An 18,352-nucleotide genomic window follows, 5' to 3' on the forward strand; every position below is an offset into this window, starting at 1 on the left:
TGATGTAGCAGATAATGAGGCTCATTTTTGATTCAGAGGGGGAAACCCACCAAGTTAAGCCAGTGCTCTTGAGAGTGTCTAAAGCTCTCAAATGTCAAAAGTAGAAAATATGAAGATCAGAGATAAGCTATAGGCAGACCCCACCCCCCAAATTAAGCCAACATTTCTGGGAGCATGTGAAGCTCTTCATAATTTCTATTTGTGGCATTTGAGATCAGGGTTAACATAGAGACTCTTCTTGGAGTCTGTAAGAAACTGGAAAATAGTTTCTTCCTGTTGCCTTTATAGCAAAAGAAGAAGAAGAAGATGCAATGCTATTTGGCTATTTGCGCTCTGGTTTTCACCGCCTTGATGTGCCACTGCCAAGTCAGTGTTTTACTAAAAAGGACTCCAAGATATTTGAAAACACAAGATTGCTCTAGTTCATGGTGCTCAAGGGTCGATTTATTTTGGGGGCTACGTTTTCCGAAGACCTTGGGTTTTGATTTGGAGTGGTTAACCTGGAGGTCTTCTTGTTTACAATATGACTTGAGAGCCTCCAGGAGATTTTTAAGGCCCAGACAGGTCCGCATACAGCGAGCAGAACACCTTCCTGTTTCTAAGTACCAGAGAGGGGGAGTGAGCTTGGCTAAAGGTGGAACTATATCATTGATGTAAAAGTTGAAAAGCGTGGGGGCTAAAACACAGCCTTGTTTTACACCACTAGTTACCGGTAACTTGATAGATTGAGACAAGCAGTCATTTAGGCCCACTCTGACTCTCGTGTCAGTATCGCTGTGCAGATCTCGGATCAACAGGAGTCGTCTATGTTCTATATTGGTGTTTAGGAGTTTCTCTGACAATCTGCTACAATTAATGGAGTCAGACTTGCACTTTTTAATTCCATTGGGCTGCTGAACAGCAAACTTATTTCTTTTACAAAGGAACTTTACAATGCAAGACTACAAAGGTATCAAACTACAGAAAGTTATGGAACAGCAAAATCACAAGATCTTATAATGTATGCTGAAAAGGTCCAGCTATTCCCACTTCCCTACGGCTCCCGTCTGTCATTCAATTTTAACTCATAAGACATACAAAAGAATCATAGAAACGATTTCACATTGTCATTTAATATGATTACGGGACTCCCCACCAGCTCTAGACCAGGTGGGTTGGATGTTCCAGCATTTTGGAAGAGGTGAAACCAAATTGACTTACCGTATTTTTCGCCCTATAAGACGCACTTTTTCCCCTCCAAAAATGAAGGGGAAATCTGTGTGCGTCCTATGGGGCGAATACAGGCTTTCGCTGAAGCTTGGAGAGCGAGAGGGGTCGGTGCGCACCGACCCCTCTTGCTCTCCAGGCTTCAGGAAGCTATCAGCAAGCCTGGGGAGCCCGCGGGAGTTCCTGCAGGGCTCCCTAGGCTGTGGATAGCAGCCTGCCGCCCGGCGCGCAGGGCGCCCTGAAGCAGAGCGCCCTGCACTTCGGGCAGACATCGGGCAGCCCCACAAGCTCGGGGGACAGCGAGGAGGTGCAGCGCCGCTATCCCGCTGTTCCTCGACCTGGTTTGGAGGCTGGCACTGGGGAGAAGCGTGCTTCTCCCCAGTGCCAGCCCCACAAGCTCGGGGGACAGCAGGGAGGCGCAGTTTGGATTCCGCAACCTGGTTTTTGGGGGGGAATAAAGGAAAAAATGTTTTCCTTTATTTCCCCCCCCAAAAAACTAGGTGCATCCTATGGGCCGGTGTGTCCTATGGAACGAAAAATACGGTATTTATTTAATGCATTAATAACCCATTTTTTTATCTAAGGAGCTCAAGGTGGCATAACTGGCTCTTTCCCCCTTTTATATTCCTCACAACAACCCTATGAGGTAGGTTAGGCTGAAGAACTTCATGGCCAAGTGAGGATTTGAACTGTGGTTTCCCAGGTCCTAGTCTGACATTCTAAGCACTACACCACACTGTCTCACTGACTCTTAGACTCCAGCTGGAGGGAGTCCTTCATACATCTAGAAAATCACTCTACCCACTTTGTAGCAAGTCAGATCACTGGTCCATCTGTCTCCATTCCATCAACCCTGGACGCCAGAGGCTCTCTAGAGTTTCAGGCAGGAACTGCACCCAGTGCCTAAGAGGTTTTATGCAGGACTGTATCCAGCTGATTGGGCCTGTGGATTAGGCCAGGGGAAGGCAACAAGTTGGTCTTCAAATGTTGTGGGGCTCCAACTCCCGTTCGTCCCATTAGCATAGCTAATGGACTGAGATGATGGCAGCTGTCCATCAAGACCTGGAGGGCGCCACCTCTCCTTGCCTTGTGGTAAAGCCATCTCTGGATTAACTGGTCTAAACTCTTAAAGATAAGTACTTAAAACACACACACACACACACACACACACACACACACATTCAATCAATCAATCAATCAATCAATCACTACAAGCAGAGCATTTTCATTTTCTGCAAAGTGGGATTATCAAGGAGCATACCTGCAGTCTTTCATGGTTTGAATAGCAGCTAACCTTTTCCCTCCTAACGACAGCTAAATTGTGCGGGCTGCTTTCCATAACTTCTAAACCACCTGTCTGTCTGCTCCTTCAACCTCTTTTGAAAGCAGGGTGCCTGCAATTTTTCATCTTTAGAAAAGCAGAAGAGAGCCAAAGAATGGCGAGAGATGACAGAGAGCTGAAAGCTGCATCACTGTTGCAGCACATGCTTGCTTACACATGGACCAAGACAGAGACTCAGCTGGTCCTTGGTCAAATGGGTGGCGGAAGGCAGCCTGCGAATGGATGCACTGGTAGATCTGCGGGTGACATGCAGTAGTAGCTCTGAAAGGAGTCTGACTTCCAGCTGTGCAACTGGGCAGAACATCTGCTCAAGAGGCATCTTGTACTATATTTTTGGAAAGGTGTTTGTCTGCCTGCTCTTCAGCCACCTACTGAGATAACATCACCCAATTTGGCACAAGGGTTCCTGAGGTGGGGTGGGGGTCATGTCGATGTGTGGATGCTGGGTGCCATTCTGATGGCAGACCAAAACGTCACTTTGGCATGACTTTGCCTGGTTTTTTTGGCACAAGTTCTGCCACCTCTCAAGATATCATCACCAAACTGGGCACAAGGGTTTCCAAGATGCGGGAGGCAGGCTTCATAACCATTTGGATGCTGGGCACCATTTTGAATCAAAATGGCAGACCAAAACAGAATATTGGTGAGATTTTTGGGCATAGGTTTAGCTTCCTTTCAAGTTGTTGATGCCAAACACTGCACAAAGGTTCCCAAGGTGGGGGTCTTCATCAAAAGTCACTAAATGTGACTTTGGTGTGCATCTTGCAGGCACACTCAGAAAATCCTGACTTGCTGCAAAGATGACATAGTGGTCAGAGTGGTGGACTAGGACCTGGGAGACCAGGGTTCGAATCCCCACTCAGTCATGAAGCTGGGTGACTTTAGGTAAGTTGCTGTATCTCAGCCTAACCTACCTTACAGGGTTGTTGTGAGGACAAAATGGAGAGTGGGGAGGAGAGATATATATGCCCTCTTGAGCTCTTCAGAGAAAAGGCAGGATAGAAATGATGTAATAAATTGGTGGCAAAACTTGGGAGTTTCAACAGAAATTGACATGCATGGCATGGAACAGAAATTCCATGCATGGCATGGAAAAAGTGGATAGAGAAAAGTTGTTCTCCCTCTCATAACACCAGAACTCACAGATATCCAGTGAAGCTAAATGTTGGAAGATTCAGAATAGATACATAAAAGAAAATACTTAGTCATGCAGCACAGACTATGCCCCCCCCCCACAGGAGGCAGAGATGGCCACCAGCCTGGATGGTTCAAAGAGGAGGAGACAAATTCACGGGAGGGGAGGGCTATGAGGGGCACCAGCCAGGATGGCTCTGCTCTGCCTCCCCAGTCAGAGGCAGCCATGCTTCTGGGTAGCAGCTGCTGGAAACTGCAGGAGGGGAGGAGGTTCTTGGGCATGAATCCTGCTTGCTAGTTTCACACAGGCATCCATCTGGCCACTGTGATATCAGGATACTGGACTCAATGGGTCATTGGCCTGATCCAGCAGGCTCTTCTTATGTTCTTATTACATGCAAGGCGTGGGATGAACTGAAAAACTAACAAAGGCCACTATCTGCCTGAAGACGGAGTGTCAAATGTTATCATTCCCTTTCAGTTTGCTTACCATTTATTTTGCCTCTCTCTATTCATCCCCTGGGGAAGATGAAGATAAGTGAATGCTTAAAGCAACCCTAATCTGCTACTGCCAGGTATAGCCTGGGGGAATTGGCTTCCCAGTGGCGCTGCCCAATATTTATGTTTCCAGATGCTTCATTCACAGCTGAGGTTAAGGGACACAGGCAGCAAAGGTCCTTAACAGACAACAGGACACAGCTTTTATGCTAATAGCCCCTATCTGTCTACAGACCTGCTTCTGTTGCAAATGCTACCTTATCTTTTCTGGCCGAAGGCTCTTTTTTACCTCGAGGAACAAAAAAAAAATCCTTATGTGCCAAATGCACTTGCTGAAGCAGGGATTACAGAACCACAAGAGCACAGCAATCATTTCAAACAAGAGAGGGAGAGAGAGAGAGAGAGAGAGAGAGAGAGAGAGAGAGGGAGGGAGGGAGGGAGGGAGAGCGCCAAGAGTGAACTTGCTAAGCAAACCTAAGGCTCTCTCCAGTATTCTCTGTCCGGTGACAGCATCCTGTGTTAACTGGTGGGAGAGTTCTAGCGCTGTGCAACACAGGAACCCAGCGCAACAGGAAAAACTTGTTGCACAACAGACTGCACAATCTATTGTGCAACAAAGTCTCCAAAAACCTTGTGCTCTTGCACCACAATTTTCCACTCGTGAAAAACCCAATGTTACTTAGCGAAAGAGATTCCCAAAGCAACCAGTGATATCTTAAGAACACATCTAGCTCAGTACTGCCTACACTGACTGGCAGCAGCTCTCCAGGGTTTCAGGAAGGAGACTTTCCTAGCCCTACCTGAGATGTTGGGGATTGAACCTAGGACCTCTGCATGCAAAGCAGATGCTTCACCATTTGGAGAAAGACACAGCCAGCAGTGACTTGCAGGAGAAGATGGTATGTAAACGTAATGAATAAGAAACCAATGAATACATACTACATGTCAAGCACATATGAACTGTTCTATACGATACTGAATCAGACACTTGGCCCATCTAGAGATGCAATGGGGTGGGGTGGGGGAAACCACAGAAAAAACTGGGGGAAATCCCAGTTTCCCCCCTAATTTTTCAGAAATGGTGGGGAAACCACAAAAAATAGTGTGAGAGGAGAAACGCATAAACAACTCTGAAGTAGGCACACAGCCAGTCACACACACAACTCTCCCTCATAATTTTTGTTCCTTCTCCAGACATCTAGTTTTCTCTAGGGTAAGTCTTGACCTTTTGAAATAAAAGCGTTGGAGGAAGGATGCCATAAAGTGGAAACAGTTGTGAGGGAAATGGGCATGTAGGTCACTTTGCAGATGTTTTGCAATGTTGTATAAGCCAACTTGACGTTTAACAAGTAAGTAAATAATTTTTTAAATAAAAAATACATATACACATTTAGAATGTCATCAACTGGACAGTAAACATTACATCTGAGGCAAACACAGATGAAATATCACAATTCCAAAACTTGTGTAGGTTCACAGGATCAGACGCGTAGCATCACCCACAATGACTGCACAAGTGTGGCTCAAACCCCCACCCAGCCCTTAATGGCTTCTTAGATTGTATGGTTATTTGTGCTCATGGCAGTTATACACGATTCTGCTTTCTTAGGGAGGTCATACTGCTTCATTTTCAATCACTGCACGTCCCACAACTTCCTGCTGAACCCTGCAACTTTTTATACATCAGTATTTGGGGCCAGGGGCTCATTTTTGTCATGCTATAGTGCAAAAGTGCCTCTCTGGACAACAATAAAAGAATAACAATTGGGAAGCACTGCAGAACAGCTAATAAAGTGGAACTCTGCGTGGACAGTCCATTATAAACCCAACACCAATGTATTATTCTTGTATTGCATTTTGTGCATTTTTGTGGTGAGCCTCCCTGAGATCTTCAAATGAAGGGCAGCATACAAATTTAATAAATAATGCTGCAGAATGTACAAACAAAAATACTAGTCTGGCAGGACCGTGAAGCTGATTTAACAGTTATCCCCTTTTCCAAGGGAACCCTGGGGGGTCTGGGATGGAGAGAAAGTGGTTAGAAATTCTCTTATTATTCTAAACTACAGTCCCCTGGATTCTCTAGGGAAAGCAAAACTCCACCATAATGCGAAGCAGCTGTGGTGTTGCAGAGCAAGAAGGAACAGAAGCGCAGCGCCAGGGCATCATCTGCTGGAGCACCTGAGCTCAAGAGGGCATGTGGGGGGGGGGACACACACCCCACTTTATCCTTATAACAACAACAACCCAGTGAGGTAGGCTAGGTTCAGTCAGTGACTGGCCCAAGGTCACTCAGGAAACTTCCAGGATGTGGATCCACGTTTCTACAGGCAAAGTCCAACCCGCTGACCATTTCACTTAGGGCTGGCTGGGTGATACCTGGTTTCCAACATCGCAATATATCACCAGCTAAACACTGTGATTTAGTCATAGATCACAATGTTGGAAACATGGAACTATGTAGGGGGGTAGAGATCGGGCGAAGGAGCAGTCAAGGAGACTAATAGGTGTGTGCTATGTGCCCTGCGGATTCCTCCTCTTGGAGGCAGGCAAGTCCTCCCTAGACAGAGGGAGAAGCGAGAAGCAGCCCAGCCACAATTCCTGCAAGGGGTTTGAGGCACCACAGTTAAGGGGAGCCACCGAGGCTGAAAGTGGAACTGTTCTGCCATCAGAGGGGAAAGAGAACCAAAAGGGAAGACAGCCAGCCACTCACCAGAGGGCTCGCAATTATAGCGCCTCCTGGAGTTTTGAAGGCTGTGCTTCATAGAATCATAGAATCATAGAGTTGGAAGAGACCACAAGGGCCATCGAGTCCAACCCCCTGCCAAGCAGGAAACACCATCAGAGCACTCCTGACATATGGTTGTCAAGCCTCTGCTTAAAGACTTCCAAAGTAGGAGACTCCACCACACTCCTTGGCAGCAGATTCCACTGTCGAACAGCGCTTACTGTCAGGAAGTTCTTCCTAATGTTTAGGTGGAATCTTCTTTCTTGTAGTTTGGATCCATTGCTCCGTGTCCGCTTCTCTGGAGCAGCAGAAAACAACCTTTCTCCCTCCTCTATGTGACATCCTTTTATATATTTGAACATGGCTATCATATCACCCCTTAACCTCCTCTTCATAATACATTGCCAGCTCAAAATGTACCTTTGCGCCAGTGCTAACACACTTCCACTTTAGGAAGGGCTAAAATGCATCTCCTGAGCCACAGGAGATTGGCTGCAACCTTTGAGCCACTCACTCCAAGCCAGTGTGTCACGGTCATGAAGTAAGTGGCTGCAAGGCTGCATTTAATACATTATTCATCTCAAGTAATGGGCAAGAGGTTTGCAACTGGCTGAACGGATGTCCATTATGAGCTTTCCTAATGGAAGGGAGGGAACCCATTAAGATGGAAATGAGCAGGGAAAGAAATAATGGCGATGTCCCAAAGCACAGAGACCTCTCCTGCACAGCGATTGCACAGTCTGGCTTAGAGACTGAACACCTTGCGAGACGCAACAGGTTGGCCCTGAATCTCTTCCAGCTGACTGAATCTAACAAGTCTCCACAGAGGCCGAGCCATTTCCTTAAGGCAAGAGAACAACATATCAGACTAAAACGCTAAATATCGCAGATTCTGCTCGGCCTGGGCCTGGGCATTCCTGGGCAAGACATAGGACTTGGCATAGGAGCCAACTCCAAGGGGCCGAGGGGTCTTTGCCCCACCCCCATAAAGTATTTGAGGAGGCCTGCCCCCCCAAGTTGATGGGCACTGCCATTCAAATGGCGTGTGTGTGTGATGTCTTATGATCAATTATATGGGGCCTGACTTACCTGGGCCACCCCAATATTTTATTTAAGTTGGCACCCTTGTGTCCTGACCTATCTCACAGGGTTAGTTGCAAGGATAAAAATGCCATTACCATCCAGAGATCCCTGGAGGATAATTTGCTTATTAATGGCCTTTTTGTCCTGTTACACTTTCCTCCAAGGACATCAGGGTGGCATAAACAACACACTCACACCCTTTATTCTCACACTAGCCACCAGAGCTGTTCAGGGCTTTATAGACCAATAGCAACACCGTGAACGTGGCCTGGTAGCAGATGGGAAACCGGTACAGATCTCTGAGCAGTGTCTCACTCCTGCCAGCAGCAGGACTGCTGCATTTTGCACTAACTGCAGCTTCCAGATCAAGCACAACAGAAACCCCACAGAGAGTGTACTGCAGTAATCCAAAGTACCACACACATATCTCAGTAGAGCCTGAAATGTTCCAGTGGTAGAGGAACAGAACTGCTGACACAGCAGCTGCCCAAGCGAGCATCATAATCTCAACACCCAGCACAGACAGGCAGATCAGAATAATCAGCAAAATGCAGCAGAGAGATCAAGGGTCCATCATGCCAGGCCCAGCTGAACAAGCCATTTAACATTGCAGATTTGGAGGTGCCGGGAGAAACAGGAACAATTCTCAGTCTTGAAATGAGCACAAATTGTTGCAATATGGGACTGAAAAAGCCACTTTCCATGATGCGTGCAAGTTTGTTTGCTTACTGTATTTATTTTGAATGCATCCATTTATACTTCTCCTCTACTGCCCATCCAGCTTTGTTCTCTGGGTGTGTTGATTACATATCAACACTGAAAACCCATCCAAGTTAATATTCTTGAACCCGTTAAGGAGCTTTGCTGCAACCCAGAAATATCTCACTCGCCTGGTCCTATTTCTGCAGTCACACAGCATACCCTCCTCTCCCTAAGACAGTGTTTCCCAACCGGTGTTCCGCGGCACACTAGTGTGCCGCCGAACATTGCCTTGTGTTCCGTGGGAGGGAGACGGGCGAGTCGGGCGGCGAGAGGCGGGGCGGCGGCGGCGAGCACACGCGGGGCGGCGAGCGAGCGAGCTCCCACATCCCATCACCGCTCGCTTCGGCCGGCCTACTGGAGGAAGGCGCGAAAACCCGACGGGCTTTTGGGTGGGCGCCAAGCAAGAAAGGCGGGAAGGCTCTGGTCCCTCCCCTCCCGGCGGGGCTCCCGCACGCACCTTTCTGCGCCGCCGCGTCCCGCCTGAGCAGCAACAGGAGGAGGAGGAGGGAGGCCAGCGCCGGCCGGGTCCCCCGGGGGAGCGGGCGCTCCGGGCTGCTCACCATACCCCGCGTCTCGGGCGCAGCAGCCGGCAGTCCGAATGCATCCCGAGCCGCGCTGCTCTCGCCTTGCCTCCTTCTTCGCGCCTCCTCCCGGCTCGCGCGCCGTCCCTGCGCGGATCCGTCCAGCCTCCGGCCGCCGCCGCCGCCCCCTCCTCTTCCTCTCCTTCCCCCACCCACCAACCCGCACGGCGCGCTCCCACCGCCCCCGATGGGCGCAACCACTTCCGGGTCCGCTGCAGCCGCCCCTTCCCCGCCTCCGGCAGCCGAAAGTCCCCCAGCGGAGCCCGTCTGGCCGCTCCCCCCGCTCCCTGCCCACCTCCCGGTGTTGAGGCGCCCTCTTTCGTTCCTTCGCGGGGAGGGAAAAAAACTTTAACTTTTGTGCGTCCCTCCCAGCGTGACGCTGCGCGCTGACGTCACGGGGCGGGGCTTTAATGGTGGTGTGCCGTGAGATTTTTTTCCGGTAAACAGGTGTGCCGTTGCCCAAAAACGTTTGGGAAACACTGCCCTAAGAAATACTTGTTTGGGGAGCATTCCTTTTGGATACATGCAAAATGATCTCTCAAGTACCTGCTGCATTTTATTAGCCAAAGGGGTTTGCTTAATGGCCTCTATGGCTGATAGCCACTAGAATACACAACATGTTATATTATTATTATTATTATTATTATTATTATTATTATTATTATTATTATTATTACAACTAATTTATTAATCACCTTCTAAACCACTGAAGCTGATTAACACACGGGATAATTAAAAAGTTAAACATACAAATACAAATAATTCATTTAAAACCCTAACAAGTGGACACTCATGGTGAAAGGTCCATTTATCCAGCTGGGAAAACCTGTTGGAACAGAAACGTTTTCAACTATTTCCAAAAAGTTCCAATAAGGTTTCTTGGCAGAGATACTGCTCCACAGAACAGGAGCATCCACAATAGAAGCCCTTCTCCAAGTCACTATGGGGTACGCTTCTGAAATCTTTGGAACTTGCAGGAGAAACTTTTTTGCAGACTGCAGTGATCTATTGGGAACATGATAAGGGATAAGGTAGTCTCTAATAACGTGGTCCTGATGTGTATAGTGACATATGTTAGTACCAACACCTCAAACTTGGCCTGGTAGCAAATTAGCAGCCAATGCAAATCCTGCCAGCAAACTCTTACGTGCTGGGGGTGGTTTCCCCCACAAGCAGCCTGGCCACCACCTTCTGCACCAGCTGCAGCCTCTTGGCCAGCCCAAGGGTAGCCCCACATAGACTGCACTGCAGTAATCCAACCCTGAGGTTACCAATGCATGGACAACTCTGATCAAATTATCCTGATCTTGGAATTGCCATAAATGTCTTACCAATCTAAGTTGCCATAAATGTCTTACCAATCCAAACATGTATGCATCTACCTGGGTAAGACCTAAGGGAAACAGTAAGAATGGGCAGCGGGGGGGGGGGGGAGAGAGAGACTGAATTTGGCATGTGACTAGTAAGAGACAGCTCCGGAGAGCCACAAGGGTTGTTGGGTTCTGGGGGACTGATGCTGTCTAATGGATAAGCACCGTCTGGAAACTTAAGGCTCCAGCACCCTCTTTCCCAAACTGATCGAACTACAAGCTGCCCCTGAAACAGGGAGAACAAAACAGTACTGACGCTTTCAAAAATTTCAAAATTCAACACATGCTAACAAAGTTCCAAATTTAGACTGGTCCATCTGGTGGTAGCTAGAAAGATGTAGCCTCCAGTATTTGTCTCCTGCCAACAGCCTGATGTATATAAAGAAAACAGATATAAAACCTAATTGGCAAACATCTCAGGGATTAAGACTGCAATGCAATAGATGCTAACCTGGATGGGAGGTCTACTGAACACAATTATCATCGGCTTGTTTTAACACCTAGGTGGGCTTTTTCACTGGTGGCACCAGTGCTGTGGAATGCTTCTCCTGCTGAAATATGAGAGGCCCCCATCAATATTGGCATTCCACCAGCTCTTGAAGACACACCTGTTTCCTGACTTAAACATCCCATTTTTCATTTGCTGCTTTAACTCCTTATTATTGTTGTGCTGTTTTAATAGGCTTGTTTGATTGTACATTTTAATTCTAGGTGTTTATTTCAATATTTTGATTAAACAGTTTTACGGTACACTTTAATTATGTGTGTTTTTCATAACAGGCACAAAAGCATAAAAGCCACCGGTGATTGTGTGGTATATACATTAATAAATAGTAACGAGAGCTCTATGGCATTTACTTGTGAGTGAACACCTGTAGGATCAAGCAGCGATCAGCCAGTCTACCTGAAAGATTGTATCTCCCCATACGAACCTGGCCAGGTGATAAGATCCTCAGGTGAACACCTCCACTCTGTCACCACCATAACAGAGGCACAGTTGGCAGTGATATGAGAAACAGCCTTTTCTGTGGCTGCCCCCATATTGTGAGATTCCCTCCCAAGAGAGCTGAGACTGGCTCTCTCCCTCTCTGCTATCTTTCTGCCACCAGCCTAAGACATTCCTGTTCAGACAGGCCTTTGGAAACTGAGGTGCAGATGAGGCTAGCCACTGGACTGCTGCCAGGGCAAATTATATTTTAACTGCCAGTTTTAAATACCGGTATGTTACGATGTATTTCACAAGTATTTTAAACTAGTTTGTTGCTTGGACAATCCTAGTGAAGCACAAGTAGTTTCTGGTGAGATCTTGCCAAAGTCTTACAAGATTTCATGTGTTCTATGAGATCTCACAAGTTCCTGGCAACTGCTGAAAACTGCTGCCAACGGCACTTCTCTGCTGCTGGTGGAGACGGCTGGGTGGGCAGCAGAGGCAAGGCCAGTGCCCCCCTTGGGTTTCCACCACTCAGAGGTGGGCACCTCCCCCTGCCTCACCAGTGGGCAGGGCCTGCAAAAGACTGATGTACCAGGAAAAGGAAATGACATTATTTTTAGGAGGCACTCTGAGGTGACCACATGTAGTTGGGAAGTTACTTATCAGAGTTAAATACCCTCTGCACAAGCAGCTAGACAAGCGAGACTCTCCTACTTGGTTTATGCAAAGATTAACATTCTGCATACTTCAGTCTGCGCTGGTTTACTGCCAGCACCATTTATTCTGGTTCTGATAGTCAGGAGGAGAGACAGGTCATTGAACTCCTGGACCAACCTACCGGAGACCCTGTTCATTTCTGTCCGCACATTGAAATCCCAGGAGCCCTTCAAGTACATATCTGCATCCATGATGGCTAAAAGCACACCCTTCTTTTTGTTAAACAAAAGCTGAGATTCACATAAAGATGTATTTTTCCTCATTCCGTGTTGCCATGGCCTATGCACATAGCCCTGATTATTACCAGGTCAGGAAATAACTGAGAGCGCCAGCTTCAGGGCAACTGTTTGCCTTTCTGCTTAAAGTGATTTTACATACCGTATCTCATGAGCCTGGTCACAGAGAAGAGGTCAGGAGAGGGACCAGATGGTTAAAATTAAGTCAAATGGAAAGTGCTCCGATTCCACAGCCCAGTTTACCCACTGGACAAAAGAGCAACAAAAATTCTTGGTAGAACAGCCACCCAAAGCACAACATGGACATAATTCTCTTATTTCCACCACAGCTGCCCATAAAAATCAGGAGGACTTGACAATGTGTGTAATTTACAAGCTGACTGGGAAAGTAGGTGCAAAGTCTCTTTACAGCCAGCCATTCCTTGACCAGAGCACCACCCACATCGCACCAGAGCCAGTCTTTAAATCAACCTGCACAAGCCCCTGCTCTCCTCCCAGGCTCAGTCTGTGGGAGACATGCAGGGAGAGAAGAGGCGGCAAATCTGCCTCCAGGAACAAATCCAGTTGACTTCCAGAAACTACCTAAACATCAGGACCCCTCCAAACAGAGCGCAACTCTCAAGGCCTGAACTGGACCCAGTTTTCTTCATAGAGAAAGCGCTGCTGAAGCCTTACTGGAGATAAGTCATTTGGAAGGAAGACGCCCAATGCTTATTTTTAGAGCTTCCATTTGTGCACCTCAGCTTTATCTTTGTGGGTGATGAATTTCTACTCTAAGTGTTGGTCTTCATTTGCATTATGGAGGGAAGGCGTGGGGGACCCCACACTCAGGGGCCAAGCAGAGAGCTTGAGGCCTCCCTATTCACCCCTCAGGACTTTCCCTCATGCTCAGGCCAACTCCATCATTGACCCTGCTCTGGGGGCTTAGAATCCTAGAATCATAGAGTTGGAAGAGACCACAAGGGCCATCGAGTCCAACCCCCTGCCAAGCAGGAAACACCATCAGAGTACTCCTGACATATGGTTGTCAAGCCTCTGCTTAAAGACCTCCAAAGTAGGAGACTCCACCACACTCCTTGGCAGCAAATTCCACTGTCAAACAGCCCTTACTGTCAGGAAGTTCTTCCTAATGTTTAGGTGGAATCTTCTTTCTTGTAGTTTGGATCCATTGCTCCGTGTCCGCTTCTCTGGAGCAGCAGAAAACAACCTTTCTCCCTCCTCTATGTGACATCCTTTTATATATTTGAACATGGCTATCATATCACCCCTTAACCTCCTCTTCTCCAGGCTAAACATGCCCAGCTCCCTTAGCCGTTCCTCATAAGGCATCGTTTCCAGGCCTTTGACCATTTTGGTTGCCCTCCTCTGGACACGTTCCAGTTTGTCAGTGTCCTTCTTGAACTGTGGTGCCCAGAACTGGACACAGTACTCCAGGTGAGGTCTGACCAGAGCAGAATACAGTGGCACTATTACTTCCCTTGATCTAGATGCTATACTCCTATTGAAGGCTTGAAGAAGCTGTGAGAGGATGCGGGGGGGGGGGGGAGCTGTAGAGGAAGAAGAGGTTGGGCAAGAATTTGGTGAGCAACACAAACAAGAGCAGTAGTGCCTAGTATTAAAATATAACTTACCCATGCCTGTTGCTAGCCTGGGTGGAGAGACATGTTGGGAAACTTCTGAGTTCTGCATGGCTGCAATGCACCCAGGATTAGAAACTCAGGATATAAGCTAATCACCAAACATAGTGTTATGTACTAACCTTGGATCCTAGAACAATAGGCAAGTAGGATCCTAGAATGGAACAACTGATTGGCTTGCAGGAAAAGACCAATCAGGCTCCAGGAGGGAAGCAGAATCAGCCAATCAGACAGGACTCATTGTGTAAATATTGTATATAAAAGCCTGAGGTTTGGGGGGGCAATTCAATCACTGTTTTACAAGTTACAATAAAGAGCAAGAAATCACTACAGGACTCCAAGTATATTTCACATAGGTTTTGGTTGACACAACGGAATGTCTAGTTTCCATTTTTTCGGTGAGAATAAAACAAATTCAAGCTTCAAGGAAAATAGCAGTGCTGCGTTGCTCATTCACCTTTGCCTCTGGCCACCCCCATCCCTTGCATGAGTTGCCTAAAAGGTTGCTTATGATGAGAGCTATCAGATTAAGCAAAATCAGCTGTGCAATAACCGAGTTGCTAAGTGAAAGGCAGACCTTGCTAGAGCTGAAGTACTTCTGAGATAATCAACTTATGGCAAGTTCACAAACACATATAAGAATGAAAGTAACCTTAAATGTTTTATCAGAACATACAGACAGAGCAGACTTGTCTATTTTAAGTGGAATAATCACTTCCCTCCACCCTTTCAACCTACTTTTAGAGATACAATCTGCTCCTGCCCTCTGTTCTCAGAAGCCAGTTTGGCACAGTGGCTTAGAGTGTTGGACTAGGACCTGGGAGAGACCTAGGCTCAAATCCTCTCTTGGCCATGAAGCTCACCCTGGGCCAGTCATTGCATCTCAGCCTAACCTACTGTGCGAGGTTGTTGAGGCGGGAGAACCACCTGTGCCACCTTTGAGAAAAAGGTGGGATACAAATGCAATAATAATATTAATCCTAATGATTGTAACTTGGTGGCCCCTGCGATTTTCTGCAGATCAAGCTGAGTTGAAAAGCATGCCTCTTACAAGATTCATCAATTCCACAAAACCTTTGGCACAACCCTCTAGTCCCTATTTGCGTGGGCAGCAAGCCTAGGAAGAGCATAGAAGGGACCCCAAGGGTCATCTAGGCCAACCCCCTAGAATGCAGGAATCTCAACTAAAGCATTAATTGCAGATGGTCATCCAAGCTCTGCTTAAAAACCTCCAAGGAAGGAGAGTCCACCACCTTTCCAGGTGTTCCTGTTCCACTGTCAAACAACTCTTACTGTCAGAAAGTTATTCCTGGTGTTTATTCGGAATGTCCCTTCTTGTAACTTGAAGCCATTGGTTCGAGTTCTCCCCTCCAGAGCAGCAGAAAACAAGCTTGTTCCCTCCTCCATGTGACAGCCCTTCAGATATTTGAAGATGGGTATTGTATCTCCTCACAGTCTCCCCTTTTCCAGGCTCAACATACCCAGCTCCTTCAAGCTGTCCTCATAAGGCTTAGTTTCCAGACCCGTGATCATCTTGGTCTCCCTCCTCGGCACAAGTTTCAGCTTGTCAACATCCTTCTTAAATTGTGGAGCCGAGAAATGGACACAGTATTCCAGGTGTGGTCTGACCAAGGCAGAAGAGAGTGGGACTGTGACTTCCCTTGATCTGGACACTAGACTTCTCTTGATGCAGCCTAGAATAGCATTAGCTTTTTTGGCTGCTGCATCACACTGTTGACTCACGTTCAGCTTGTGGTCCACCAAGACCCTTTAAACTATAGTTAATGTTAACTGTGGTTCATTGGGACACTACCTAGCTCTAAACCATGTAAGATTGCTTAGTATTATTTTCCCCAACCCTCATATTGCAGATTGGGAGGGGTTGCTCTGGCTGAAATTGGGGACTTTCTGAGTCAAGAGTTCAGTCTCTTTGTTACACTGCTGCCCCAACCCTCACAGGATGGCAGCCTCCCAAAGGTCAAGGTGTAAACCAGTTTCCAACTCAATTATGCCAGTTTAAGTGGGTGCTGATGGGTCAAAGTTCTGAGTTAAACTTCTGGGCCCTCAGCCTGCCTTCAGCTGCATGCCCCTGTTTTTGCAGCACTGAAGGCTCCAGAATGGAACTTGATTACTCAGTCCATTACTCTGCAATGAACACAGAAAGGTGCATGGGGACAAGGAAAAAAGCAAGAGACAGAAATGGAATCCATAGCAGGTGGGGGATCAGAATAAAAGCAAAGCTTGATTTGCAAATAAAGTCATTTTTCCTTCCAACATTAACTCCATCATATCTCAAACATTTTGATTTCCCTAGCGGTACCCTCTCCTCATCTTCACTGGATGAAAAATTAAATAAAACAGTACAAGTCCTCTCTAATATTTGCTATATTTAGATAATGAAATGACGCACACACTTAGGGCTTTGCCATTAGGAAACTTTTAATAACAGACTAGATTAACACCAAGCAAGCTAAGAGATGGTCCTTTTAAGGAATCCTACAAATACTGAGTGATCTAGCTTCATTTTTTCAAAGTTGCCTTCTGTTTGCTGAAAAGAGCATGAAAGCAAAGCAGTAGTGAATATCTGCTTCTCTTGGGCAATTTCTTAACAGATTAATAAAAAATATGATCCTCAGCAGTAGAAATTGCAACTCAAGTCATGCTTAGGCTCAGAGGACAATCCACTCACTCTGGGCAGTTTATTCTGCAAACCTCTTCAAACTACTTCAGTCTATCCACAGAAGTGAAGCAACACATTCCCTCCTTTTGCCAGTACTGTAGGAATCCCGTCCTATGGACACTTCCTACTTGAAATTGGTAATTCAAACTTTTTGTTTAAAAGAAAACAAAATCTCCAGGATCCTAACATGAGCAATCTGAAAAAGGGAAGGTGGATAAATGAGGAATTCTCTCTAGTGGTGTAACTGTTTGACCTGCTTTGCAGCAAAAATGACAAAGAACCTTGTGGTACCTTTCTGCAACAAATTTCTTCCTGCCACAAATTTGCATTAAAAAAAATAAATTTAAAAAAATTAACAGTCCTAACCATGTCTACTTAGAAGTAAGTCCTGTTTGAGTCAATGGGGCTCACACTCAGGTACCTGCCATTTGGATTGCAGGCTAACAGTTACGATGGCATAAGCTTTACGTGGACAGGCAGCCAGCCAGTGTGGTGTAGTGGTTAGAGTGGCAGACTAGGATATGGGAGGCCAGGGTTCAAATTACTACTTGGTCATGAAGCTCACAGGGTGACACTGAGCCAGACCCGCCTCTCAGCCTGACTTACCTCACAAGGTGGTTGTGGGGATTAAATGAGGAGGAGGAAGAGACCCATGTATGCTACCTTGAGCTCCTTGGGCAAAAGAAGGTGGGATGTTAATGCAATAATAAATAAATAAATAAATAAATAAATAAATAAATAAATAAATAATACAGGGGTATAGAAGAATTGTAAAAGATGGGAGTTAGACAGCAATGAAATGCAAAAATACAAGCAATTCATGTAAAACTGCTCTGTATGTAAAATAAGCACAGTGACCACTCACAAAATACAATCCCCTGGTCAAATCTGGAGCTCCTCCTCCAGTGTAACAGCCCCATTTAGTTAAATTAAGTCCTTTGGACTTAAGCCCATCTATTAAAGGTGCTTCGAAAGCCCTTTCAGCTGAACTGGGATGCACAGGTGGGCACCTCCTTCTCTCAGGACAGGACCTTCAAGTGGGAGCTCACAATCTTTTTATCTGCAGGCTGGCAAGGATTTTACCCTGCTGACTCTTACCTGCTTGACTCTTCCTAGTTCTTAAATAAATGATACTCCAAGAAAACAGAACAAAGAGAAGGTAACACCTCAGTCCAATGCATGAAAAATAAAACAATGATTCATTTCAGCAAGGTTAACGTCTATTTTTTTTATGCTATGAATTCTGTAAACGCAAGGTCTTTGTCAAATTAAATGAACTTCTGAGGAGAGGTGTAATATCGCTGCTACTGAATTATCCCAGTGCCCTTGCCCAGGATGCAGTACGAAGTGGGTGCAAAACCAAGTTCAGAGAATACATTTTGAATCCAGTTACACTGAACCCTTCTTCAGAAGGCGGCGGCAGCAGAAGCACCTAGGGGAACCCAGA

The 18,352-nt window shown here is 46.6% G+C and overlaps 1 protein-coding gene across 2 annotated transcripts in view; it reads right to left on the reverse strand.

The window, feature by feature from the left end:
* ENTREP2 (endosomal transmembrane epsin interactor 2) overlaps window positions 1–18,352 on the reverse strand; it is a 190,445-nt gene that overhangs the window by 171,126 nt on the left and 967 nt on the right. The window lies entirely within an intron of this gene.

Source organism: Podarcis liolepis (assembly GCF_965112155.1).
Source record: "Podarcis liolepis genome assembly, chromosome: 14".
NCBI lineage: Eukaryota > Metazoa > Chordata > Lepidosauria > Squamata > Lacertidae > Podarcis > Podarcis liolepis.